Source organism: Salmo trutta, chromosome 7 (genome assembly GCF_901001165.1).
Source record: "Salmo trutta chromosome 7, fSalTru1.1, whole genome shotgun sequence".
In the NCBI taxonomy this organism is placed as follows: Eukaryota; Metazoa; Chordata; class Actinopteri; order Salmoniformes; family Salmonidae; genus Salmo; species Salmo trutta.
This window is the reverse complement of record NC_042963.1, coordinates 29,953,658-29,979,850: the sequence shown is the minus strand read 5'-3', so window position 1 is coordinate 29,979,850 and position 26,193 is coordinate 29,953,658. Positions and strand designations below refer to the sequence as shown.

The 26,193-nt window shown below is 41.5% G+C and overlaps 1 long non-coding RNA gene across 1 annotated transcript in view; it reads left to right on the top strand.

The window, feature by feature from the left end:
• Window positions 1-25,735, top strand: part of LOC115197213 (uncharacterized) — a 40,760-nt gene extending 15,025 nt beyond the window's left edge. The window contains exon 2 of the long non-coding RNA XR_003878983.1: window positions 25,302-25,735. This is a non-coding gene — a long non-coding RNA (uncharacterized LOC115197213). The remainder of the gene's footprint in view (window positions 1-25,301) is intronic.
• Window positions 25,736-26,193: the final 458 nt, after the last annotated feature.

The window sequence follows — 26,193 nt, the reverse complement described above, 5'->3', positions numbered from 1 at the left end:
GATCTTTCATACACAAAAGCCCAATTGACTGGAATAATTTGCCTATAGAAATCAGGGCATTAAAATAACGCAATGAATTTAAGGAAGCCCTTTTTTCCAATGTTAAGAACAAACTTGTCTTTTTAGCTAATAGAAACATCAACATGTAAAGATATTTGTAGATATGAATGTAAGCATATATTATATACACTTAGTTTTATTCGTTGTATTAGTAGTTGTAGCAGTAGTTTTTATTAGTTGTAAGCCTATTAGTAGTTGTACAACAAAGAGTTTATTCTGCTCATGTATGTTTTTATTTGTATTATTATTATTATTATTTCATTGTTATTATTATTAGACACTAATTGCCATATTATTCTTGTTACTAAGTATTATTATTATTATTTTATTTGGACACTGCTAAAAACAAGATGGCTCTCAAGAGATTGCGTCCTGCAAAATATCAAATAAATGAATACAACCAGTTTGGTGCACATTAAGAATATAGTGAGAAGTTAAAAACATTCTTAGCTGAGAGTTGGCCAGGGAATCTAAACATTTGGAAAGGCAAGATAATTTGGAAATTGGACAGCAGTAACCTAAGTCAGAAGGATCTCCTCCTTTAAGCATTCCAGATCTTATGGATAACACCAGAAACAATTGTCAAGTAACACATATATGTTAATAGCTCTGCAATAAACATCAATCCATAGCAAAGGACTTAGTACATTATTGACATCAAGTGGTTGAAATGAAAGTAAAGTACCATATGTGAGTCTGTCAGTGTCAGTGCATAATTCTCTACAATCTGTTCTGAGGTGACTAAATAACTCTCTCTAGTGGAATAAGATTCCTTTTCAGAGACTTTCCTTTCAAACAGGTGGCCAGCTGAAGAAAATGTTTATTAAAAACACCAGTCTAGTACGGGAGGGGGGGGGGCTGGAAGAAGTTGGCTGGATTACCACCTCTATCCGATATAAAATTCAAAGAATATGTTGGTTTTGCTTTTCTAAACAGCGATAGACATTTATTTCTCAAATGTCTGAAGAACTCCCAATAAGACGTAGAATCAGGCATTCTAGCCTTAGCCCAAGCTACATTTCTTTCCTGTAATTTCTCAGACAATTTATGCATGAACCAAGGGTTAGATCTTTATTTTACCCTCAGCCTTTTGTACAGCGCATGTTTATCTGCAACAGATGGGCATCATTACGAAGTCCCACATTTAGGGCTAAACATTCAAATTGCATAGGGACAGAGGGGATAATAGATAAAGAAACATTTAAATTGCTCTCCACCTCCGCCAACTACACTACCGGTCAAAAGTTTTAGAACACCCACTCATTCAAGGGTTTTAAATAATTTTCTAAACTAATTTCTTATTGTAGAATAATAGTGAAGACATCAAAAATATGAAATAACACATATGGAATCATGTAGTAAGCAAAAAAGTGTTAAACAAATCAAAATGTATGTTATATTTGAGATTCTTCAAATAGCCACCCTTTGCCTTGATGACAGCTTTGCACACTCTTGACATTCTCTCAACCAGCTTCATAAGGTAGTCACCTGGAATGCATTTCAATTAACAGTTGTGCCTTCTTAAATTTAAATTTGTGGAATTTCTTTCCTTCTTAATGTGTTTGAGCCAATCAGTTGTGTTGTGACAAGATAAGGGTGGTATACAGAAGATAGCCCAACATGGTGAAAAACCAAGTCCAAACTATGGCAAGAACAGCTAAAATAAGCAAAGAGAAACGACAGTGCATCATTAAGACTTGAAGGTCAGTAATTACAGAAAATTTCAAGAACTTTGAACGTGCAGTCACAAAACCCATCAAGCGCTATGATGAAACTGGCTCTCATGAGGACCGCCACAGGAAAGGAAGACCCAGAGTTACCTCTGCTGCAGAGGATAAGTTCATTAGAGTTACCAGCCTCAGAAATTGCAGCCCAAATAAATGCTTCACAGAGTTCAAGTAAAAGACACATCTCAACATCAACTGTTCAGAGGAAACTGTATGAATCAGGCCTTCATGGTCGAATTGCTGCAAAGAAACCACTACTAAAGGACACCAATAATAAGAAGAGACTTGCTTGGGCCAAGAAACACACGCAATGGACATTATCCTGGTGGACATTTGTCCTTTGGTCTGGAGTCCAAATTACGATTTTTGGTTCCAACCTCTATGTCTTTGTGAGACGCGGTGTGGGTGAATGAATGATCTCCGTATGTGTGGTTTCCCACCGTAAAACATGGAGGAGGAGTTGTTATGGTGTGTGGGTGCTTTGCTGATGACACTGTCTGTGATTTCTTTAAAATTCAAGGCAACCACAGCATTCTACAGCGATACGCCTTCCCTTCTGGTTTGGGCTTAGTGGGACTATCATTTATTTTTTCAAAAGGACAATGACACTAAACCCACCTCCAGGCTGTGTACGGGCTATTTGACCAAGAAGGAGAGTGATGGAGGGCTGCATCAGATGACTTGGCCTCCACAATCACCCAACCTTAACCCAATTGAGATGGTTTGGGATGAGGTGAACCGCAGAGTGAAGGAAAAGCGGCCAACAACTGCTCAGCATCAGTGGGAAATCCTTCAAGACTGTTGGAAAAGCATTCCAGGTGACACTAGTTGAGAGAATACCAAGAGTGTGCAAAGCTGTCATCAAGGCAAAGGGTGGCTATTTGAAGAATCTCAAATATAAAATACACTTTTTTGTGTACTACTTGATTCCATGTGTTATTTCATACTTTTGATGTCTTCAATATTATTCTACAATGTAGAACATAGTAAAAATAAAGAAAAACCCTTGAATGAGTAGGTGTTCTAAAACTTTTGACCGGTAGTGTACGTCAGATCTAAAAACATAACCAGTCAGAGATACATCTTTAACCAATAAACTTCTTTAACCAATATTCAGTTATAACCAGAAGGTCAGTGTTGGTTTGAAAAGCCAGAGTTAAAATAAAATATATTTTTGAAATCAGAGTTCTGGCATTTACATGAATCAGCCCAATACCACAGCTGCTGGATTTCAGATAAGACGTAGTCTCTAATACGAACATGTCATGTTCAACAGGTAACCCCCTATTAGAAAGTACCGTTGGGTTGGCTTGAATTGGAATAGATACACAATTGCCTAGAACTGAACCAGTAGGCCTAAGCCTCAAACGACAACATGGACTGATAGCCCATGATTTTTGTAGTACCTCTTCAATACATGCACTCAGCATCTGATGATAGATGCAGTGGCGACCCGTCATTCAGGGGGCCACTGCATTTAGCAAAAATGGGCTTGCCTGTTTTGCATGTTATTTTGGCATTAATACGTGTCACATATCAGTTTGCAAACAATGTAAAAAAAATACATTTTTACATTTTAGCAGACACTCTTATCCAGAGTGACTTACAGTAGTGAATGCATACATTTCATACAATTTCATACATTTTTTGTTTCTGTGCTGGCCCCCCGTGGGAATCGAACCCACAACCCTGGTGTTGCAAACACCATGCTCTACCAACTGAGCTACAGGGAAGGCTGTAGGGAAGGCTGTAGGGAAGGCTGTAGCTCAAAATATATATCATTGAGTTAATAAAGCTGCGTACAAACATGGTCTCTTTTTTGTTTTCTTGAGAAAGGCAGCTCCAAAATGCAGGTGTTTCAGTCTAGCTCAGTGCTTTCAGAAAATACGGAGCATTTCATCGTGAATGGCTCAGTGTTCTGTCACTCATGTGGACACTACGTCACCGCCAAGTCAAAGGGTAGAGCTAGAAAATTCTAGCCCCTTGGGTGCTGCCGTAGAGTTAGATTAGAAGTGCCCATCCAAGAAAGTTCAAGGTCATTGACCACAGATAAAATGATGTGAAATCACGTTATATGTATAGTAGCTTTGATTGGACTGATCATGTCAACATCATACTTTCAAAATCTTAGCTAGCAGTCATCATCATGAATCAAGTCAACAATCTACTGGCAAATCCTTTTTAATCCTTGTTATATGAAGAGAAATAATAGATAAAATGTATCGGTGCTCATCGGCCATTGGACATAAACATTACACCACAAGTTGGAATCACATATTCAACAATGAGTGGTTTGGAAGGAATCAGTGACAGTGGCTAACTGCAAGCATTGCAAAGCATTCACTAGCCTGCTATTCAGTGGAGTGGCTGTGTTGTCCCAAATCTGGGATTAAGGGGCTCTTTTCCAAGTTTAAAATGACAAACATTTAACATTGGCCATGCTGTCAATGAAGCAAGATTTGTGCCGCTCTCAAAACAACTGTTATCTGCGAAAACTTGACTTCAGTCAGTTCAAGATAACTGGGAAGTTGTGGACAGTCATCCAACTCGGAATTGTAAATCCGGCCTCTTTCTAGAGCTACGACCTGAAGATCAATGACATCATCATGATTTGACCTTGTTTTTTCCGAGTTCCCAGTGGTTTTGAAAGCACCATAAATCCGGACTTTGATGACAACATTTTCCCGCGAAGGACCGCCCTGTTCAAGTGAGCACAGCACAACAAGGTGAGTCCAAAAATGTATTGTATGCTGCTGCATAAATTATGTAATATGTCAGGAAGATATGTATAATGTAGCTAAGAAAGTAACACTAAGTGTATGTTGTGTAGTAAGATGTTAGTAGCCCATGTATCACGTCCTGACCAGCAGAGGGAGTAGTGGTGTAGTATTTTTGGTCAGGACGTGGCAGAAGAAGTCTGTATGTGTTGTCTAGTATGTCTGTTTCTGTGTTAGTCTTGTGACTCCTGATCAGGAACAGCTGGGGATCGTTGTTCCTGATTGGGAGTCATATATTTAGGAGTATGTTTGTCACTTGGGTTTGTGGGTGGTTGTGCTAACACTGCTAGTCCTTTTGTTTGTAGTAAGCCTGTTAGCCTGTCGTGAGTTTCGTGTTTATTGTTTTCCTGTGTATGCTTTGCTCTTCTATATTAAAAAGATGAGTATCCACATTCCGTCTGCAGTTTGGTCCATTCAACACGGCTTCAACATTTATGACACCATGTGCCTCACCCTAATAATTTAGTCTATTTACCCCTCTTAATTTCACCTACTGTTCTGACTTGGTGGTGCACATGTAGCCTATAACTTCGTCACAGCCATTGAACTTCGTCACTTCCTATTTTACGAGGAAGAGCTCAGTTTTGTTTGTTTGGGAAGTTTGTTGTTTTAAATTATTTTGGAAAGTTCTTTGTAGCTACCTAGCTTCTTATGTTGGATCCCGTGACGCAGTTGGCATCAGTTGCTGGAACTGCTTGTATCTTTCCAGTGATCCTGCTGACCAAGGACAGGTCTGAGGAGCTATTTGGCGTCGCAGCTAGCCTAACTGCTAGCTAGCTGGACATCAAGCTAGCGAGGTGCTCTTGAATGCAACCCACGACACGGTTAGCCATTGTGACTGGGACCGCGGATTGTCCCGGGTTTGTGGCTGTCTAGATCCCTGCTGTTTGATGTTTTCAATTTTCCCTGTAACCTGCCCTGTCTGGAACTGCGAGGAGTAACAGCCTAACATACGTTGCTAGCTACCATGACGAAGACCAAAGCCAGCGGGAGTACCGTTGAGGACAGTGCCAGTGGTGTCTCTCTATCACACGTGAAGGATCTTTTAAACTAACAAAAAGAGACCTATAAGCAGTTGTTACAACAACAATAAAATAGTTTCAAGTGTTTTGTCCAAATTCTTGTGGATTCTACTAATAAAAGAATGGATGACCTGACCAGAGAGGTCCAGGACCTGATGAACAGTTTGCAGTTCTCCCAGGGTCAGCTCTTCGAGTTGAAACAGGAGAACGGCAAGATGACAGCAATCTGTAAATCATTGAGAGAGGACATCAGTTCTGTGTGTGAATCCATGATAACAATGATAGATAAATCAGACCATCTCGAGGGACAATCAAGGCGAAACAACATGGTTGTGGATGGAATTGCAGAATCTCCACATGAGACCTGGATGGAGTCTGAGGACAAAGTGAGGGAAATGGACCAAAGGAAGATTGAGGTGGAGCGCGCCCACAGGACTGGAAAACCACCACCGGCCCAGGTGATAGGCCCAGGCCGATAGTGGTCAAGTTCCTGAGGTTCAAGGACAAGGTAGCTGTTCTGGAAAGAACCAAGAACTTGATAGGAACGTATATCTTCCTCAATGAGGACTACCCAGAAGCTGTGTGCCAGAAGAGGAAAGAACTGATCCCAGCCATGAAAGCTGCCAGAGCGCGTGGGGACATTGCATACATCCGCTACGACAGGCTCATTGTCTACCCTCCCTCCCAGAAGCCTGGAAGGGATGAGAGAGCCAAGCCTATGGGTTCATAGCCTCAACCTCGCAACACACACACACACCAATTGATTAATGGGCTGCTGAATGTATATTTTTTTCTCTTGCTTTGTCTGCTTTTTTCAATATTATGTCTGTCTCTGATAAGCTACCCAGGAAAGGACTGAAAACAGCCCATATTAATATATGTAGCCTTAGAAATAACGTTTATGAAATCCATAACTTGCTAACATCAGATAACATTCATATAGTAGCCATTTCTGAGACTCACTTAGATAATTCATTTGATGATACATCAGTAGCAGTACAAGGGTATAACATTTATAGAGACAGGAATGCTTATGGGGGAAGAGTTGCTGTATATATTCAGAGCCATATCCCTGTAATGCTTAGAGAAGATCTGAGGTCAAGTGTTATTGAAGTGTTGTTCCCTTGGCACATCTAAAGCCTTTTCTTGTGGGGTTTTGCTATAGGCCACCAAGTGCTAACAGTCAGTATCTAAATAATTTGTGTGAAATACTTGATAGTGTATGTGATGTAAACAGAGAGGTCTACTTTCTTGGGGACCTGAATATTGACTGATTTTCATCAAGCTGTCCGCTCAAGAGGAAGCTTCTCACTATAAGAGATCATACAAAATATTTTGGTGTAACTCTTATGTGGATGACGTTAAAAATATTTGTTGGTCTGATGTGATTAATGAGGAGCATCCAGACGCTGCACTTGATGAATTTATGAAATTGCTTCTTCCAATTATTGATAAACATGCACCTGTTAAGAAACAGACTGTTAGAACTATTAAGGCTCCATGGATTGATGAGGAATTGAAAAACTGTATGGTTGAAAGAGATGGGGCAAAAGGAGTGGCTAATAAGTCTGGCTGTTCATCTGACTGGCTGATTTACTGCAAATTTAGAAATTATGTGACTAAACTCAACAAAAAGAAGAATAAACTTTATTATAAAGCCAAGATCAATGATATAAAGAATAATGGGAAAAAAACTTGAGTGCTTTAAATGAAATTATGGGCAGAAAGTCAAATTCAACTCCATCTTTCATCGAATCAGATGGCTTATTCATCACAAAAATATTTGATGTTGACAATTATTTTAATGATTATTTCATTGGCAAAGTGGGCAAACCTAGGCAGGAAATGAGCATGACAAACATTTAGCAATTATATTCATGCATTAAAAAAACTAATAATGAAAGAAAAGCAGTGCAAGTTTGAATTTTGTACATTTAGTGTGGGAGAGGTGGAAAAATTATTGTTAACGATCAATAATGACAAACCTCCTGGCATTGACAACTTAGATGGAAAGCTACTGAGGATGGTAGCTGACTCTATAGCCACTCCAATCTGTTATATCTTTAATCTGAGCCTAGAGGAAGTCTTTGTCCTCAGGCCTGGAGGGAAGCCAAAGTAATTCTGCTATGCAAGAGTGGTAAAGCGACCTTTACTGGTTCTAACAGCAGACCTATAAGCTTGCTTCCAGCTCTTAGCTAACTGTTGAAAAAAATGGTGTTTGACCAAATACAATGCTATTTCTCTGTAAACAAATTAACAACAGACTTTCAGCATGCTTATAGAGAAGGGCACTCAACATGTACTGCACTGACACAAATGACTGATGATTGGTTGAAAGAAATTGATAATAAGTAGATTGTGGTAGCTGTACTGTTAGATTTCAGTGCAGCCTTTGATATTATTGACCATAACCTGTTGTTGAAAAAATGGAGGTGCTATGGCTTTTCAACCTCTGCCATATGGTGGATTCAGAGCTATCTATCTAATAGAACTCAAAGGTTTTTGTTTTAATGGAAGTGTCTCTAATGTCAGGGCAGCTCTCTAGGCTCTCTACTCTTTTCTATTTTTACCAATGACCTGCCACTGGCATTAAACAAAGCATGTGTGTCCATGTATGCTGATGATTCAACCATACACACATCAGCAACCACAGCTAATGAAGTCACTGAAACCCTTAACAAAGAGTTAGCCTGTTTTGGAATGGGTGGCCAGTAATAAACTGGTCCTGAACATCTCTAAAACTAAGAGCATTGTATTTGATACAAATCATTCCTTAAGTGCTAGACCTCAGCTAAATCGGGTAATGAATGGTGTGGCTCTTGAACAAGTTAAATGTGTTGAAAATCTCAAATAGTTTGCATAGTCAACACACAGCTCTGACACACACACTTATCCCACCAAACATGCCACCAGGAGTCTTTTCATAGTCCCCAAATCCAGAACAATTTCAAGAAAACATACAGTATTATATAGAGCCCTTATTGCATGGAACTTCCCTCCATCTCATATTGCTCAAATAAACAGCAAACCTGGTTTCAAAAAACAGATAAAGCAACACCTCGTGGCACAACGCCTCTCCCCTATTTGACCTAGTTAGTTTGTGTGTATGCATTGATATGTAGGCAACGTGTGCATTTTTAAAAATGTATGCAATTAGTTCTGTCCTTGAGCTGTAAGCTCATGCTATATTCTGGCTGGTATAGTCACACTCATCCTTCCAGTGTGGCGATAGTCACCTCCACGTTGAAATTCACCCTTTAAACGTATGGACAGCAGTCCTCACGTCATCGGGAACACAATGTTAATTTCGTTAGGTTGTAGTCGTTCAACCATTCGCAACCAAAGCTCACGTTGAGTTCTGTAGTAACTAGTTCTGTAGTTGATATTAGCCCTTTTAAACGTATGGACAGCAGTCCTCATGTCATCGGGAAGACAAGGTTGACTTTCGTCAATTGGCTTTGTAGTGGAGGAGAGAAGGGCGTGTTTCATAGTTCACAACCAATGCTTGTTCACTTGGGCGGGGGCCACTGAGTGAGCATAGTTCACTTATGAAAACAATTCTCTTATTTAGAAGCTAAAATTACATTTAATCTTTTCACAAATAGTTTTGTATTTAAACATTTAAATTGCACAACAATTCCATGTGAATCTGATAACTAGAATGTGTAGACTTTCCAAGATACAGTTTATGTCGTCTGATCAACAGTAATAATGTCTCAGACGACAACTGATCTGACATCAATTTCTTTAAGTACCAACGGATATTTTGAACTGGTTGGATTACCGAAGTATTGTTCCGTTCCCAACCTTTTGATGTTACCAGACTCTATCTATGTTAACAAAGGGCTTTCCAAGAGTCCAATCTGTAGCGAAGAGAGAGAAAAGGGGAAAGGTATTTATGGGGGTCATAAACCTCACCAACAGGGCAACGTCATGACAATTGTATATGCCACTCCACAGACCTTTAATCCTAAAATTGTTGTGATAATTGATGACTGGGGTAATATTTTTTGTTTTTGCTATTCTCCGAATAACATTTTAGAGTTTTTAAATTGTGTAGAAATGCAGTAAATAAACTTCAACTTCCCCAAAAATTATTTGACGCATACCTGTTGCGAAGCTTTCCTCTCTAGCTCTCAGAGGATGCTTGACAGCGAAGTTGCAAAGCCTACTCTGATTGGCCTTATGCAATGTATCAACTTTGCTTGCTCTGCATAACCGCTCGCCATCACGGGTAAATAATATTGATTCAGGAAAACTGATTCAGGAATAAATTCCCAGGGAGAGCGTACAAAGCGAAGCAGGTGAGTGATGACTAGAAGGGGATGCAGCTGGATGATTATAGCTGCCACACGTGATATGCGCAAAAAAGTGAAGTGGATGTTATTGGACCAGTGCATAAAAGAGACTAGATAATGTTGCTTATTAAAACATTTATAAAGAAAAATGACTGAACAAAACGTTTATTAGAAGTGCCAGCAGGTTCTTTAGATCAGTAGGGACGAAACATTTGGTAGTATCATCTGAAGCGGGACTACAGTTGGTGTCATAAGTATCATGACGTTTTGGTACAGTGATATTACCCTGGCACCGGTATACCGTGCAACACTGCTTGAATGTATATTTCATGACACGACTGAATTATGTTTCTTCAGAGTTTCCTCGGTCACACACAGAACAGATCGAGTGGCTTGATCATCCACCTACCCCAGTGTGTCTGTGTACCAGAGGGGTTGAAAACCCACATGGTGTCTAAAAAGATATCCTGTGTAGGAAAAATACTAAAATATTCTGTCCCTCCCCTCGCAACTAGTTTTTCACATATTTGAGCAAAGATAGGTCCAGCTGGGGGATATTAACCAATGTGAGCCTCACACAAACCCCTTTCAAACCAAGACGAAAATCCACCAACTTTACCAACTTTTTTTCCCGCATTGTACTTTTATTTCCACCAAGGTAGTCATGCATGCAGTAAAATGTTTAAAAGTCCCGCCAACTTATCGGCTTTTGCACGCAGTAAATCATGAACATTCTATTGTTGTTGCCTGACATCAAACATGTCCTAGTCAGTATGAAAAAGTATAAACATATAAACGACATATCATCACTAGAGCCTGGTCCAAATAGCAACGTTACTTGCTACATTTTTGTCAGCAATGGATTTAGTATCTGTCAATCTAACAAGCCAGGCAACTAAAAGCAACATTCTAGACAATATTTTGTTTAAGAGTTTAACTGTAGCCAACTTTCAGTTCACCATAACAGGAAAATTAACACATTACTAGGTAATTATTTAAAAGTATAGTGAGCTACTAACTTACTGTTGTGAATGTGAAGAAATGAAAAGCAGTGCATTCTGTTGGAGGAATTTATAACACGCTGCTGTCATGTCAGGTCAACATCATAACGATGCAACAACAGTATCAAAGTTAAATTAATCTTGCTCCTTGCTGGCTAAGCAATAGCTGTATAAAAGGTGAATGCCAACAAGAAAGAAGTAAACGTGCTGTTTGAAGGGGATCATATACACGTTGCCTGATTGTTTTTACAGGCAACATATTGTGAATCCTATGTGAAAGGTGTAACAGCCTTGGAACCACATCCCAGTGAACGCATTCACAGAGGAGAGGCAGAGAGGGAGAGAGTGAGAGGGAGAGAGAGAGTGCGAAAGACAGAGAGTTGTACAGTTCAGGAGAGAGACATACTGAGACTTAATTGTCTAGGCCTAAATTGTTTAGTAAAAAGATAAACAGAGAGACGTAGACAGAGATAGGGGAAGCGCGACAAAAGGCATAGGATATGTAGGAAAAGGAGGGTGGGGGTGTTGAGAGAGATACAAAGGGTGTGAGAGAGAGTGAGAGACTGAAAAGAGAGCGATTGAGGGAGAGAGAGGGATGTTTCAGTGCTCTGACTGCATGCCATACATTCTTAATTCAATGGAAAATAACAACAGGCGTGTTTCCAGGTCACCTCACCTATGCCACTGGCTCTGGATGACCAATGATGTTTCCATGGAGGTGCTCAAGTGGAAAAGTCTCTTTGTTTTGAAATAAAATAACGCTGTTTATCATTCATTAAAAAGTCGCCAACTGACTAGAAAAGTCTCTGACCGACTTGACTTGTGTCACTCCGGTGCACAACTATTGGTGCTGTTGTGCATCCATAAAGTTGTTTATTAGTTGTGATCAAGTGTCCAACTGACATGAACAGTATCCAACTCGAAAAGGTCTCCAACCGACTTGACGTGTGTCAGTCTGGTGTTGTTGTTGCTGTTGTGTGTCAATAAAGTTAATCAGATTGATTGTTGGTTACTTACTCCATGGCTACTGTATTTGTTCAGTCTGGATGCTCTTTTATTTGGAGCTGATATCATTACCGTAAAAATATAACTACAGTAAACACTGTCCTTCACATTTAAAAAAAGGTTCTATATAGTGCCAAATAATGGTTATTTGGTTTGTAATCATAGCAGCTCCTTTTTCGTGCTATATAGAACCATTTTTTGAAGGTTCTATAAAGAAGTTGCTTCTATCCCTTTCATTAATTGGGAAAGTTTTGAAAATGTTTTGTTGTCTGATGGAAATGCTATAAATTAAGACAACTCTATGTATTTTGAAAGATGACAGAGGATTATAATCAATACCACTTTGATGTCATACAACCAAGCCAAACACCCATGAGTCCAAATGTGCACTTCACATTTCCATAAAATAAAACTCATGTAACATACAGTGTCAACGTTTATGCTCACTATGTTCAATTTACAGTTACAAGATGACATAATGTTATACTCTGGGTTGTCCTGAACAGAATGAGCCTATGTTTGTTGTATTGCGAAGAGAATTAGCAGCGGACCACACATCAGAATGCACTCATGTCTCCATTCTATGCAAGCTAAAATTACCGTCTGCTTCCCGAATTGCCTTGCGAAATCCTAACACTGTAAGATTGTAGTTTATAATTTAGCTAGTCATGTTTGCAGTAGAACAAGCTTTCAAAGGACGCCCACCTGACACAGATTGTGATTTATAATGGACTGTCTTTGGATTGCGTAAACAGTAACAGTATATGTGTGATAGTGGGGATTCAGGGCTGTGTTCAAAACAACTATCAGTGTGCTTGATCTAGTTCCTCAACAGCACAGCTAGGGGAGCTAAAAAGTTAAAGACTCTTTTTTGAGTCATAAAAGTGTATTGTAATTACTTTCACACGCTTTGGAGAGGTGGCCTCTTGGAGACCTCAATCAATCAATCAATCAATTGTATTTATAAAGCCCTTCTTATGCGTTCGGCGGTTGACGTCACCGGTCTTCTAGCCATCATCGATCCACTTTTCATTTTCCATTTGTTTTGTCTTGTTTTCCTACACACCTGGTTTTCATTTCCCTCATTAATTGTTGTGTATTTAACCCTCTGTTCCCCCTATGTCTTTGTGTGGAATTGTTTGTTGTAAGTGCATGTTGCACATGTTTACTGGTGTGCGATGGGTTTTGTACCCATGTTTGTTATTCTTTATGCCGTTGGTTTTGCAATTAAACTGCTCCGGCTATTACCTAGTTCTGGTCCCCTGCGTCTGACTTTCCTGCCACCAGTTACGGACCCCTTACAGAATTCCACACCAACAATATGGAGTCAGCAGGGGCAGGTGCCCCTGGTATAGGGGTCGAGGAGCGTGGCACAGGAGCAAGGGGCAATGATCCACCATCTCGGCGTCGCCATGGACCGCGTCGTCCAAACCATGGACCGCTGGGAGAGACAGGGACTTCCTCCAGCGCCTCCACCAGCACAACCAGAGTCTCCACTACTCGCCTCCCCTTCACCCGGTCCCAGTGGGATTCGTCTCGCACTTCCCCAGGAGTGCAACGGGACGGCTGCACGCTGCCAGGGTTTCCTATTGCAGCTAGAGCTCTACCTGGCAACCGTCCACCAGGCTCCTTCGGGCCATGAGAGGTTTTCCGCCCTCACCTCGTGCCTTTCAGGGAAAGCCCTGGAGTGGGCCAACGCCGTGTGGGGAGAAGGAGATGCGGCGCTGAACCATCTCAAGGATTTCACCCGTTTCCGGGCTGTCTTCGACCACCCGCACGAGGGTAGAGCGGTGGGTGAACGTCTCTACCATCTGAGGCAGGGGACGAGGAGCGCCCAGGAGTTTGCCATGTACTTTCGGACCCTGGCCGCCAGCGCGGGATGGAACGACAGGGCCCTGATCGACCACTATTGCTGCAGTTTGCGCGAGGAAGTCTGTCGGGAGTTGGCCTGCAGGGACACCACCCTCACCTTTCGACCAGCTGGTGGACCTGTCCATTTGGTTGGATAACCTGCTGGCTACCCACGGACGTCCAGAGCAGGGTCTGTCGGGTCCATTCCCCAGCACCACTGCTCCGATGCCCATGGAGCTGGGAGGTGCTGTGCGCAGGGAGACCGGAGGAGGTTCCGTCTCGTGCACCATCTGTGGCCGCAGAGGTCACACTGCCGGTCGGTGCCGGGTTGGTTCCTCTGGGGATCGAGGCAGCAGGCAGGGCACTCTGGTGTCACCCCAGGTTAGCCGGCAACATTCTCACCCAGAGCCCTCTGTTGCACACATGTTTTTGTTTGTCACTTTTCCTGAGTTTTCCCCGCATTCCCAGCATAAGGCGCTCGTCGATTCAGGCGCGGCTGGGATTTTATAGACAGATCATTCACCTATAGTTTAGGGATCCCCATCGTTCCAGTGGCTATGCCTTTCACAGTTCACGCTTTAGACAGTCGACGATTAGGGTCAGGGTCGATTAGGGAGGCCACCGCTCCTCTGAGCATGGTGACTAGCTTAAAGTTTTCTTTACTGACCATAATTTTCACTTGTCTGACCGTTTGCATGATGACGAGTTTCTCACACGACTGCCTATCTAGGTGATATTTTTTCTCGCCTGAATGATCTGATCTAGGATTACAGGGACTCTCCGCAACTATATTCAATGTGCTGGACAACATTGAGTCTGTGATTAAGAAGTTGGAGCTCTTCTCTGTCTGCATTAACAAGGACAACACACAGGTCTTTCCATCATTGTATGATTTTTTTGTGTGCAAATGAACTCAAGCTTACGGCAATGTCAAATGTGATATAGCAAAGCACCTGAGTGAGTTGGGTATGCAATTACGCAGGTACTTTCCCGAAACGGATGACACAAACAACTGTATTCCTTATCCCTTTCATGCCCTGCCTCCAGTCCACTTACCGATATCTGAACAGGAGAGCCTCATCGGAATTGCAACAAGTGGTTCTGTGAAAATTGAATTTAGTCAGAAGCCACTGCCAGATTTCTGGGTTAGGCTGCACTCAGAGTACCCTGCCTTGGCAAAATGGGCTGTTAAGACACTGATGCCATGTGACAAATACTCACACTCATTCTTATATTTAATAAATGTATCGTATAGTGTGTGTGTGACAGGCAACAATGGCAAAAAACAACATTTGAGAGTGTGCTGACCCTGGTGCTAGAGGGGGTACGCAGCTGGAGGTTGAATGTTTGAAGGGGTATTGGACTATACAAAGTTTAGGAACCACTGCAACCTACTGACATTTCAAGTAGGTTTTTTTTATTGCATAAAGTACGCTTTAGATGAGTGATACTTTGACTCAAGAAATGCATAATAACTTTTTAAAATGGAGAACAGTTAAAACCTCTTACATCTAGATGTGCCGCTAGTGGAACGCCTCGCCAATATCCAATGATAGAGCGTGGCGCGAATTACAAACTCCTCAAAAATCCCAAAACTTCCATTTTTCAAACATATGACTATTTTACACCATTTTAGAGACAAGACTCTCCTTTATCTAACCACATTGTCCGATTTCAAAAAGGCTTTACAACGAAAACAAAACATTAGATTATGTCAGGAGAGTACCCAGCCAGAAATAATCACACACCCATTTTTCAAGCTAGCATATAATGTCACAAAAAACAAAACCACAGCTAAATGCAGCACTAACCTTTGATGATCTTCATCAGATGACACTCCTAGGACATTATGTTATACAATACATGCATGTTTTGTTCAATCAAGTTCATATTTATATCAAAAACCAGCTTTATACATTAGCATGTGACGTTCAGAACTAGCATACCCACCGAAAACTTGCGGTGAATTTACTAAATTACTCATGATAAACGTTCACAAAAAACATAACAATTATTTTAAGAATTATAGATACAGAACTCCTTTATGCAATCGCGGTGTCCGATTTTAAAATAGCTTTTCGGCGAAAGCAAATTTTGCAATATTCTGAGTAGATAGCCCGGCCATCATGGCTAGCTATTTTGACACCCACTAAGTTTGGCACTCACCAAACTCAGATTTACTATAAGAAAAATTGTATTACCTTTGCTGTTCTTCATCAGAATGCACTCCCAGGACTTCTACTTCAACACCCAATGTTGTTTTTGTTCCAAATAATCCATAGTTATATCCAAATAGCTCAGTTTTGTTCTTGCGTTCAAGACACTATCCGAAGGGTGGCGCGCCGGCGCATATCGTGACAAAAAAATTCAAAATATTCCATTACCGTACTTCGAAGCATGTCAAACGCTGTTCAAAATCTATTTTAATGCGATTTTTCTTGTAAAATAGCGATAATATTCCGACCGGGAGACCTTGTTTTCGTTCAAACACTGAAAATAGAAAATGCAGTCTTCACATGCACGCGCGCACCCGTGTCATTGTTCTCAGAACGACCACTTTCCAAAAGCCTTACTGTTTTTCGCCCAGGGACTGCAGTCATCATTCCCCGTTCTGGCGCCTTCTGAGAGCCTATGGGAGCCTTAGAAAATGTCACGTTACAGCAGAGATCCTCTGTTTTCGATAAAGAGGCTATAGAAGGCCAAGAAATGGTCAGAGAGGGCACTTCCTGTATGGAATCTTCTCAGGTTTTGGCCTGCCATATGAGTTCTGTTATACTCACAAACACCATTCAAACAGTTTTAGAAACTTTAGGGTGTTTTCTATCCAAATCAAACAATTATATGCATATTCTAGTTTCTGGGCAGGAGTAATAACCAGATTAAATCGGGTACGTTTTTTTATTCGGCCGTGAAAAAACTGCCCCCTATCCTAAACAGGTTAATGAATTGTGTGGCACATTGGTGCAAACAACAGCTGACCCTGAACAAAGGCTGAAGGGGAGGGATAAAAAATGTCAGATTCCCACTTTAGTAAACAAGTGACGGTTACCCAGGACACAGCTCAAATGGTTATGTTTTGCACTCTCTAAGTTCTCTGAGTTCCTCTCCTCCCATTTATCTTTGTATTCTCTCCTCTCCTCTTTTCTCTGCTTCCAGATATTTTCATTGGTGTAATGATCTCACCATCTCCTCTTTCTTTGTGGGGAAAGAAAGGAAAGTATCACCCCTGAAGACAAAATACTAATGCGCTGACAGCATCAGCCAGCAGGGATAGGATACACGCGTGCACGCACACACTAACACACTGTAGATGACAGCGGGACACCAGTCAACAACATCCGGTGAAATTGGAGGGCTAGTAATCCTCTTCATACATTTTATGACCCATATGGAACAGCTCAATACTGCATACATATGTGCACAGTATGGAGTGGATGTGCAAATCACGTGTGTGTGTGTTTGTGTTTTTGTGAGAATGCAGACTGCATGAATGAATGACTGAATGACATTTTATTTTCGTGTCAAATCACCAATTGGCAACCCATCCCTTATGGGATGAATTGACACATAAACAAACACTACAATAATTCACTGTAGTAATAAAATGATAATTAAAACTCAATACATAAGTCAATAAGGTTATCCGAACAATAATTACATCCCTAGAGCAGTAAAATAATATGCATACATACACACATACATAAATACACAAAGCATATATACACATACATACATACATACATACATAATGACACAAATATTAATTTTCACAAAGTCTGCTGCCTCAGTTTGTACGATGGCAATTTGCATATACTCCAGAATGTTATGAAGAGTGATCAGATGAATTGCAATTAATTGCAAAGTCCCTCTTTGCCATGCAAATGAACTGAATCCGCAAAAACCATTTCCACTGCATTTCAGCCCTGCCAAAAAAGGACCAGCTGATATCATGTCAGTGACTCTCTCGTTAACACAGGTGCTAGTGTTGACGAGGACAAAGCTGGAGATCACTCTGTCATGCTGATTGAGTTCGAATAACAGACTGGAAGCTTCAAAAGGAGTGTGGTGCTTGGAATCATTGTTCTTCCTCTGTCAACCATGGTTACCTGCATGGAAACACGTGCCGTCATCATTGCTTTGCACAAAAAGGGCTTCACAGGCAAGGATAATGCTGCCAGTAAGATTGCACCTAAATCAACCATTTATCGGATCATCAAGAACTTCAAGGAGAGTGGTTCAATTGTTGTGAAGAAGGCTTCAGGGCGCCCAAGAAAGTCCAGCAAGCGCCAGGACCATCTCCTAAAGTTGATTCAGCTGCAGGATCGGGGCACCACCAGTACAGAGCTTGCTCAGGAATGGCAGCAGGCAGATGTGAGTGCATCTGCATGCACAGTGAGGCAAAGACTTTTGGAGGATGGCCTGGTGTCAAGAAGGGCAGCAAAGAAGAAACATCTCTCTCGGAAAAACATCAGGGACAGACTGATATTCTGCAAAAGGTACAGGGATTGGACTGCTGAGGACTGGGGTAAAGTCATTTTCTCTGATGAATCCCCTTTCCGATTGTTTGGGGCATCCAGAAAAAAGCTTGTCTGGAGAAGACAAGGTGAGCACTACCATCAGTCCTGTGTCATGCCAACAGTAAAGCGTCCTGAAACCATTCATGTGTGGGGTTGCTTCTCAGCCAAGGGAGTGGGCTCACTCACAATTTTGCCTAAGTACACAGCCATGAATAAAGAATGGTACCGACACATCCTCCGAGAGCAACTTCTCCCAACCATCCAGGAACAGTTTGGTGAGGAACAATGCCTTTTCCAGCATGATGGAGAACACCTTGCCATAAGGCAAAAGTAATAACTAAGTGGCTCGAGGAACAAAACATAAATATTTCGGGTCCATGGCCAGGAAACTCCCCAGACATTATTAATCCCATTGAGAACTTGTGGTCAATCCTCAAGAGGCGGGTGGACAAAGAAAAACCCACAAATTCTGTCAAGCTCCAAGCATTGATTATACAAGAATGGGCTGCCATCAGTCAGGATGTGGCCCAGAAGTTAATTGACAGCATGCCAGGGTGGATTGCAGAGGTCTTGAAAAAGAAGGGTCAACACTGCAAATATTGACTCTTTGCATCAACTTCATGTAATTGTCAATAAAAGCCTTTGACACTTATGAAATGCTTGTAATTATACTTCAGTATTCCATAGTAACATCTGACAAAAATATCTAAAGACACTGAAGCAGCAAACTTTGTGGAAATTAATATTTGTGTCATTCTCAAAACTTTTGGCCATGACTACAGAAGCAACATTTTTTTACAATTTAATTATAGGTAGGTTTTCTAGGTTTATTTTATTCCAGGCTTTATCTAAATTTTCCGCAAATGGAAATATGCAATGGACCAAAAAAACATTTCAGTTTCTCCTCATCACTCAGCCACTTAATGCCAGGGTATATCTGGTGTGCTTACTTGAATAAGTGCAAGCGTATATTGTGGTAGAAATGAGTTTCATCCTCATTTCTTCGAGGTCACAATAGTTACATAGGCTTCCCTCTTCCGCTTCACCACAATACCGACATCTTTCAATATGCAGAGGAAATATCCCTGATCTGACCTGTTTCAATACGCAGAGGAAATACCCCTGATCTGACCTGTTTCAATACTCAAAGGCAATACCCCTGATCTGACCTGTTTCAATACGCAGAGGAAATATCCCTGATCTGACCTGTTCCAATACGCAGAGGCAATATCTCTGATCTTACCTGTTTCAATACACAGAGGCAATATCCCTGATCGCACCTGTGCACATAGCGATCTCTTGCTTTTTGGTAGGTTATACCTAATATATCTCTCACACACAAATTCACCCTTAATCAAACAAAAGGTTCTCAATTTGTGTTTATGATTAATCTCCTCCACCCATTTCTTTTCATATTGCATCAATAGTTGTTTTCTAATCATATCTGTCTCCCTTAATTTGGTTTTCGTAGAGATGTTCACAGTCAGACTGTTGAATAATGTCAGACATTTCTGTTGCTCAGGCTCCCTCTGTCCCATTGAAAACTTTACTAGCTATTCTGTCAGTTGGCATATCCAACAGTCTATTCCAAAGTCTCACCATACACACCTTTCATCTCACCAGTCCTCTGTGTGTGTGTGTGTGTGTGTGTGTGTGTGTGTGTGTGTGTGTGTGTGTGTGTGTGTGTGTGTGTGTGTGTGTGTGTGTGTGCGCGCGTTTGTGTGTCCCTGTAGCTATGGGCAGACTAGAGAATGTTGGTCTGAACCTGCTGGCTCTGCTTTGTTAGGCCAGCCCCTCATAAAAGCAACTTCTCAATAAATTAACACCAGCCCTTCTGTCGGACCACACACTCGCTGTCACTAGTAAAGTATGCCCTCTCCAGCCCCTTCGCTCCCTGGCCCCTTCTCTCTCAGGCCTATGTCTCTCCCGCTCCCTTGGCCTCTAATCTCCCTCTCCTTTACCTCTCTTCCCATATCCCACTCTTCTTCTCTGACAATTTTCTCTCCCCTCTCTCTCCCTCTGCCATTCCCTCTCTTCCCACTCCATTTCCTACTTTTCCCTTTCTCTCTGCCTTCCCTGCCTCTCTTCCCTGCCTTTCCTTTCTACCTCTGTTGTCTCTTAAATCTACCCACTCTCTTTCTCAACCCTCCAGTGACTGTGGATGTGTTCCAAGTGGCACAGCATAAGGAATAGGGTGCCATTTGGGACAAATTCAAACCTTTAGAATGACTGTCTCTGTGCTCTGTCTCAGTGCATCTGCTGCTTGCATTCAGACCAGACCCAACCATGACTGCTGTCATTAAAAAACTGCAAACTACCTGCAACAGCAGCACACTCCCCACACTACTTAACAGATCTGTTTCTGTTTTGCCAGTGTGTGTGGGTGTGTGGGTGTGCGTGCAGGCGTGTGCACATGTGCGTGTGTGTGTGAAAGCAGATAGAGAGGGAAGCCCTTCCAATAGGCCCTCATGGTGGTGTCAGCCTCAGTAACCTGGTGAGCGGTTCTCAGAACTTTGCCCAATGACCAAAGAAAAGGATTAAAATAAACAACGCCCTGAACGGAGAAAAGAGTGATGGAGAGCTCCTACAGCCTTCTAGAACATATCCTGAAGTTCCTCTGTCTGCCTCTGCCCTGATCCTCCCTCCCCTTCCCAGGTAGCGGCACGTGACGGCTACTCGTATTTAACACACGAGAGCTGTCTGTGGATGAAGGGAAGGGGAGGGAAGGAGGGAGGGACGGAGGAAGAGAATAAGAGTTAAAGACAAAAGGGGGAGAGGGTGAGAGAGAGAGAGAGAGAGAGATAGAGCGTAGTGATGACTGATCTCTCTGGGATTGATTAGTTATGCGCAACATCATTAACCGGATGTTACCAACCTAGAAGACTATTCGAACATGACTAACCTAGCAATAAGTACTAGCAGATATTAGCTCTGTGGACTGCATGTTAAATGACCTACTGTAGGAGTCATTTCCTGCAGTTAAATGACCTAGTGGCCTCATGGGTTGAATATTATTCATATTTTTCATAATTTTATAATTAATAGACATTATTTTAAAAAACACTGTAAATCTGCTGTTTCTATGTCAAACTTTTTGTTAATAATTTCAGTTTTCTGTGATGTATCTAAAGTGTAATATTGGGATGAAAATTTTAAATGTAATACATTTCAACTCTATATCTGACATGGTAAAGGTGTCTTCTTTTTTTAAGCTCATAACCATGTTTATTAGGTATATACTTGTATATACATTTGTTTAAGACTACCAAGAAAAACTTTGTGTCACCCTGATTTAACCCACTGCAGTAAACATGACTAAACTGGATTACTGTCTGCCTGGTCTCCATTATGACAGAATTAAAGAACTCACACACTGAAGATTGGTGAGAAACACTGTCGAAATTCAACCCACCGGAGCCATTTGATTTCTCGCCGCTGTCGGCGTGGCTGATCTAGAGACCAAAAAATTCTAATTTTCGAGTGGCATCAAAACTACACAAGGAGAGTAGTGTGGTGCATGTGAATTCACAAATTTATCAATGGGGAAAGATGCAGAGATTGTCTACAATGCCTTCACCTTTGATGACTTTAATGAAGTTCGACTTTGATGTGATGATTGAAAAGCTGAATGAACATTTTGTGCCATGGTGCAATGTGATTCACTAACGAGCCTGTTTCCGTAAACGGATTCGAAAAGGGGCAGAGACTGTTGAACTGTTTGTGAGGAATCTATAGATATACTAGCCGAACACTGCGAGTTTGGCACTACAAAGGATGAACAAATAAGGGACAGGATTATGATTGGCATTATGGGCAGTGATGTTTCACAAAAGTTACATCTAGAGTCTGACTTGATGCTGGAGAAGGCGATACAAATCGCCCGCCAGTCAGAGCAGATAAAGAAGCAGCACGTGGACGTAAGGGCCGCAGCCGACAATGAGGTTGACGAGGTGAGATGCTAACTTCAACGTTACTAACAACAGAATATAGGCAGCCAGGGCAAACAGTTCAAGTAAAGACACAGTGGCAGTCTCCGAACACCCATACTTGTGTCCTAAATAATAGGTAATTTGAGTATGCAATAAAATAACATTTTAAAGTAGGTGACATTTTGAAAATTGTGTATACTTTAAATGCCCAGATGTCATACTCATTTCATCTTTCACAACAGCTGTCAATTAGGCTGGCCATGCCTTCCTCCTGGCTACTCCAACCCCAGCCAACAGCCCCCCCCCCCCCCCCCCCCCCCCGCAGCTACTCGCCCAAGCCTCCCCAGCTTCTCCTTCACCCAAATCCAGATAGCAGATGTTCTGAAAGGGCTGCAAAACCTGGACCCGTACAAATCAGCTGGTTAGACAATCTGGACCCTCTCTTTCTAAAACTATCCGCTGCCATTGTTGCAACCTCTATTACCAGTCTGTTCAACCTTTCTTTCGTATCGTCCGAGATCACTAAAGATTGGAAAGCTGCAGCGGTCATCCCCCTCTTCAAAGGGGGTGACACCCTAGACCCAAACTGTTACAGACCTATTTCCATCCTGCCCTGCCTATCCAAAGTCTTCGAAAGCCAAGTTAATAAACAGATCACTGACCATTTCGAATCCCACCGTACCTTCTCCGCTGTGCAATCCGGTTTCCGAGCCGGTCACGGGTGCACCTCAGCCACGCTCAAGGTAGTAAATGATATCATAACCGCATTCGATAAAAGACAGTACTGTGCAGCCGTCTTCATCGACCTGGCCAAGGCTTTCGACTCTGTCAATCACCATATTCTTATCGGCAGACTCAACAGCCTTGGTTTTTCTAATGACTGCCTCGCCTGGTTCACCAACAACTTTGCAGACAGAGTTCAGTGTGTCAAATCGGAGGGCATGTTGTCCGGACCTCTGGCAGTCTCTATGGGGGTACCACAGGGTTCAATTCTCGAGCCGACTCTTTTCTCTGAATATATCAATGATGTCGCTCTTGCTGTGGGCGATTCCCTGATCCACCTCTACGCAGACGACACCATTCTGTATACTTCTGGCCCTTCCTTGGACACTGTGCTAACTAACCTCCAAACGAGCTTCAATGCCATACAACACTCCTTCCGTGGCCTCCAACTGCTCTTAAACACTAGTAAAACCAAATGCATGTTTTTAAACATTGCGCTGCCCGCACCTGCCCGCCCGACTAGCATCACCACCCTGGACGTTCCGACCTAGAATATGTGGACCACTACAAATACCTAGGTGTCTGGCTAGACTGTAAACTTTCCTTCCAGACTCATATTAAACATCTCCAATCCAAAATCAAATATAGAATCGGCTTTCTATTTCACAACAAAGCCTCCTTTACTCACGCCACCAAACTTACCCTAGTAAAACTGACTATCCTACCGATCCTCGACTTTGGCGATGTCATCTACAAAATAGCTTCCAATACTCTACTCAGCAAACTGGATGCAGTCTATCACAGTGCCATCCGTTTTGTTCCCAAATCACCTTATACCACCCACCACTGCGACCTGTATGCCCTCGTCGGCTGGCCCTCGCTACATATTCGTCGCCAGACCCACTGGCTCCAGGTCATCTATAAGACTATGCTTGATAAAGCTCCACCTTATCTCAGTTCACTGGTCACGATAACAACACTCACCCGTAGCACACGTTCCAGCAGGTATATCTCACTGATCATCCCCAAAGCCAACACCTCATTTGGCCGCCTTTCATTCCAGTTCTCTGCTGCCAGTGACTGGAACGAATTGCAAAAATTGCTGAAGTTGGAGACTTTTATTTCCCTCACCAACTTTAAACATCAGCTATCTGAGCAGCTAACCGATCGCTGCAGCTGTACATAGCCCATCTGTACATTGCCCACCCTATCTACCTACCTCATCCCCTTACTGTTTTTATTTTATTTACTTTTCTGCTCTTTTTGCACACCAGTATCTCTACATGCACATCTTCATATGCTCATTTATCACTCCAGTGTTAATCTGCTAAATTGTAATTATTTGTTCCTATGGCCTATTTATTGCCTACCTCCTCATGCCTTTTGCACACACTCTATATAGACTTTCTTTTTTCTACTGTATCATTAACTTGTTTATTGTGTTATTGGCTTGTTTGTTTACTCCATGTGTAACTCTGCGTTATTGTCTGTGTCACACTGCTTTGCTTTATCTTGGCCAGGTCGCAGTTGTAAATGAGAACTTGTTCTCAACTTCCTACCTGGTTAAATAAAGGTGAAATAAATAAATAAAAAGACATGGGGATGTGTTACTGAAATGAACCAAAAGCAGGAAACAACGCAATTGTGCATGACGCATTCTTGGTATTTGAAAGAATATGTTTAATTTTTTACAAATCTAGTATGCTGTAGATGCCAGGATGTTATTCTCATTTTGGCTTCTCCTCTAGTAAAATTTGCTTCACACTTTTTGGGAATTTCACAGCCACAATGCATTGCAAGAGGGCGGCTGCGATTTTTGATAGCTTGATATTTTTGGAAGATTGCAAATAGTGAAGATTCTGTGGTGGTGTTCAAATGTAAGTCGTTTTTTTTCTCCTTAAAATTATCACGACAATTTCATTGTACCTCTTTGAAAACAGCCTGCTGTACCTTCCCACTGGGCACAGTTAAACATTTATTCCACGTTGGTTCAACGTGATTTCATTGAAATTAGTAATGTAAAACAGTAATGTCAGCTACATGGTTACTTGCTGTTGAGCGACAACTTCATATTAACGTTAGCCTAGTTAGCTACCTAGCTAGCTAGATTCATTGCAAATAGCAGTGAAATCATTACTCCAAACAGTTGCAAAATTTTCTGTTTTGCAACAAAGACTAGTGTTTCTATTGGACAGATAAAGGTAAGTTGCAAAACGTTTGGAGTAATGATTACACCCCTGTTATGGTGGAAGTAATGGTAAGCTGTACTCGTTACTGTTTCCCCTTGGCACTCCAATGTAATATGTATGTGGCAGTGTAGCTACAGAAAGTTCACACAACTCTACTTTGCTAGTTTTGGTTAATGTTGTACTTCATTTTATGTATTTTCAGGATCTACTTGAATGAGTATGAGCTGGAGGGCCAGCCTGTCACCTTCATGGTTAAAAAAGAAGTGGGAGAACCTGCAGGTGTGGGCTCCTCTCCCTCTCAGAATGTGGATGTGGAGGCGGGAGAAGGAGGAGACTGCCATGGAGGCGCACCTTATGGCCATTTTAGAGGCCATGATTAAGAAATACTTTTATGTATTTTGTATTTATTGTATTTATAGATATGGATTTATTCATTTTCTACTGTTTTTGGTGAAGACCTTTTCTTAAACCTAAAGTTGATTTAGGTTTTCTCATTGAAAAGTGTTTCTCGATTGTATTAAAAAAAAATTTGATGGTGTGTTTTACCTTAAACATTAAAAAATGCACACGCACATCTGAGCTATCTTGTTGCAGGTGCATGGTATCAATTACAGTGCCTTCGGGAAAGTATTCAGATCCCTTGACTTTTCTACATTTTGTTGCATTACAGCCTTATTCTAAAATGGATGAAATAAAATAAAAATCCTCAGGAATCTACACACAATTCCCCATAAGGACAAAGTGAAAACAGGTTTTTATAAATTTTAGCAAATGTATAATAAATTAAAAACAGAAATACCTTATTTAAATAAGTACAGTGGCTTGCGAAAGTATTCACCCCCCTTCACATTTTTCCTATTTTGTTGACATACAACATGTAATTAAAATATATTTTTGGGGGGTTTGTATCAGCCACCTTTTGCAGCAATTACAGCTGCAAGTCTCTTGGGGTAGGTTTTTTATAAGCTTGACACATCTAGCCACTGGGACTTTTGCCCAATCTTCAAGGCAAAACTGCTCCAGCTCCTTCAAGTTGCATGGGTTCTGCTGGTGTACAGCAAACTTTAAGTCATACCACAGATTCTCAATTGGAT